This window comes from Belonocnema kinseyi, chromosome 1 (genome assembly GCF_010883055.1).
Source record: "Belonocnema kinseyi isolate 2016_QV_RU_SX_M_011 chromosome 1, B_treatae_v1, whole genome shotgun sequence".
NCBI lineage: Eukaryota > Metazoa > Arthropoda > Insecta > Hymenoptera > Cynipidae > Belonocnema > Belonocnema kinseyi.
Window position 1 is genome coordinate 44,255,316 of NC_046657.1, and position 3,734 is coordinate 44,259,049.

Sequence of the window (3,734 nt, forward strand, 5' to 3'; positions counted from 1 at the left end):
CTTTTAGAGTTCAAATATTTGGTTGGAAATGCAACTCTTTGGTTAAAAATGTATTTTTTGTACTTCAAAATTCTTCTTTTTAGGTTTGAAAGTCAACTATTTTTTTAAATATTTGACTTAAAAGCTTGAAAATTTAACCATTTGGTTGAAGTTTTTTTTAATTGGATTTTATGGTTGAAAACTCATCCTTTGGATTAAAAATTCAATTTTTCTAATTAAAAAATCATATTTTTTGTTTGAATAATTGACTAAATTTTCACTATTCAATTTTGGTTAAAAAATTCATGTATTTTTTTAATATCCTTTTTTTTGTAGAAAATCAATCTTTTTGGTTACAATTTCAATTTTTTAAGTAATGATATAGTATTTTGTAGATAATCGTTCTTTTTTTGTGTAAAAATTTGATTTCATTTTTTAAAAATTCTTTTTTTTTTACTTGAAAATACAACTTTTTCAATTAGAGATTCATCATTTTGGTTGAAAATATATATTTTTTAGTTCATAATTCATTTATTTATTTGGATATCATTTTTTAAAAGAAAATTAATCTCAAGTATGTTTTAAAAACCTTTTTTTTTAAGAAAATGAATTTTGGTTGCAACTTAATCCATATTATTTGAAGATTTATTATTGCATTAGTGTTTTGTTGATTCTTTTTTTATAGAAAATTAATATTAATTTATTATTTAAATTAAAATTAATTTATATGTATATATTTTTTTATTGAAAATTCCTCATTTTTCTTCAAAATTTAAAAATTCATGTATTTTTTTTTAAATCATTTTTTTTTGTAGAAAAATAATCTTCCAGATTTAAAATTCGGTTATTCCAATTTAAAAGGTATCATTTTAGTTAAAAAATAATCACTGGTTCAAAATTCGAATTTTTTTACATTAAAAATTAATTTTGATAACTATTTAATTTCGGATTTAAAATTAATCTTTTTTAGTTGAAAATTCATGTATTTCTTTGGAAATATTTTTTGTTTAGAAAAATAATCTTATTCGTTAAAAATTCAAGTAATCCAAATAAAAATTCATCATTTTAGTTGAAAATTTCTTTTTTTATTGAAAATTTGTTTGTCTTTGAAACTTCAAAGTTTTGTTTTCATCTTTTTTGTTTAAAAATTTTCCTTGTTTTTTTTTTTTTAAATTAATGTATTCTTTTTTTTTCAGAAAATTGATCTTGTTGATTAAAAATTTAACTGTCCCAGTTCAAGGCTCAGTTTAGTTGAAAATTAATATTTTTTAATTGAAAATTTATACATTTTTTTTTTAATTTCGTAAAAAAACTAATCTTTGTTAAAAATTTATTTTTTCTTTAAAAATTCAACTATTTCAATTAATGATTGATCATTTTATATAAAAATTCCTTTTTTTTTTTTGTATTGAAAATTAATTTTGGTAACTAAAAAATTTAACTTTTCCATTTTTGGCTGAAAAAATATATATTTGTAATTCAAAATTCAACCATTTTCTTCCAAATTCATCCTTTTTTATGAAAATTTCACCTTTTAGATCGAAAGAACTTATTTTTTGTTTTTAAATAAATAAGTAAATATTTATTTGAAATTATTTTATTCCGTTTGTTGAAAATTCTAGTTTAAAAATGTGGTATTTCCATGTTAATGGGGGTTTAACGCAAAATTTAACTATTCAATTTTGGATTTAAAAATTAATTTTTTTTTAAATTCGTGTATTTTTTTGTAAATTCTTTTTTTTTAGAAAATGACTTTTGGAAAATTCATTTTTTGCTTGGAAATTAATCTTTTTAAAATTCGTTTTTTTTTTATTGAATGTTAATTCTGGTAACTACAAAATTTTGAGTTTAAAATTTAATTTTGTGTTGAAAATATCTTTTTTCTTAAATTTTTTTTAGAGAGAAAATAAATCTTCTTAATTAAACATTCAACTATTCCAAATAAAGATTAATCATTTTAATCGAAAATTCATGTCTTTTGGAAAATTTAATTATTTTGTTAAAAATTCTTTTTTTTTTCTCAATTTATTTTATCTTCTTGATGAAATATTTTTGGTAAAAATTTCATTTTTTGCTTGAAAATTCAACTATTTCAGTTGAAAATATATAATTCTAATTGAAAATTTCTCATTTTTGTTGAAAATAGAACTATTTTTGTTTTCTTTTTTTAAGAAAAATAATCTTGGTTGAAAAATGATTTTTTGCATAAAAATTTAACTATTTCAGTTAAAAGTTTATGATTTTCGTTAAAAATTTGTAAAATCCAGTTGAAAATTTATCATTTAAGTTTAAAAAAAAATATCAGTTTGATTGAATATGTTTTTTTTTTTGTTGAAAATTTATCTTTTTATTTGAAAATATATTTTTTTTATAAAATACATTTTCTTGGTTAAAAATTCGTTTTTACTGGAAAATTAATTTTTTGCTTAAAAATTCAACTATTCCAATTAAAGATTCATCATTTTAGTTAAAAATTAATCTTTTTGGTTTAAAATGCAACAAAATCCAGTTAAAAATTTATCATTTTAGCTAAAAGTTGATTACTGGTTAAAAACTAGTTTTTTTTATTGAAAATTAATTTTTGTGACTATAATTTAATTATTCAATTTTGGATTTGAAATATATATTTTTTAGTTGAAAATTGATGTTTTTATGTGCAAATATATATATATTTTTTTTTTGTATAAAAACAATCTTTTTGGTTTAAAATGCGACAATTCAAGTTGAAGATTTATCATTTTAATTGAAAATTCATCACTTTGATTTAAAGAAAAAAAAATTTATTTAAAATTAATTTTGGTAACTAACATTTAATTGTTCAAATTTGTATTTAAAATACATATTTTTCAGTTGAAAATTTTTGTATTTATTTGGAAATAATTTATTTTTTGTAGGTTTTAATATTTATCTTTGGATTTATCTTTCATGTATTTTTTAAAAATTCCAATTTTTGTCGAAAATGAATCTAAAATTCATCAGTTTCGTAAAAAATTGAACTATTTCAGTTAAAAATTCTGTTGACAATCTTTCTTTTTTGGTAGAAATTTCATTTCTTGCTTGAAAATTTAACAATTCCAGTTGCAGATTTATCATTTTAGTTAAAATTCGTTGTTTTTTTTTATTTTAAATTAATTTTGATAACTAAAAAATGTATCTATTCAACTTTGGACTAAAAATTGTTTTTTTTTAGTTAAAAATGCAATGGTTTGTTTAAAATTGTATGTATTTTTAATTTGTAATTGAAAATTCATCTTTTCGGGTTTCAAAGTCAACTTTTTTCTAGAACATTTAAAATTTTGGAATCAAAAATTCACTGTTTAACTAAAGTTTAAACATTTTTTGTCAAAAATCCAACTATTTTCTTGAAAATTCATCTTTTGTCGTAGAAAAATCATATGTTAATGGGAGTTAAACTGAAAATTTAAATATTTAATTTTGAGTTTAAAAATAAAATTTTTTTATATTCATGTAATTCTTTTTTTTTTTATTTTATTTGAAAATTAATTTTGGTAACTAAAAAATTCAATTTTGGGTTTAAAATTCATTTTTTGTTGAAAAAAAAAACATTTTTTCATGCATTTTTATTTTTTAGAGAAGAAATGAATCTTCTTGATTGAAAATTTCTCATTTTTATTGAAAATTTAACTTTTTTTTTGATAAATCATGTGTTTATTTGAAAATAATTTTTTTTTTATAAAATAAATCTTCATTGAAAATTTAAATATTCTAATTAATTAATTAATCATTTTAGTCGA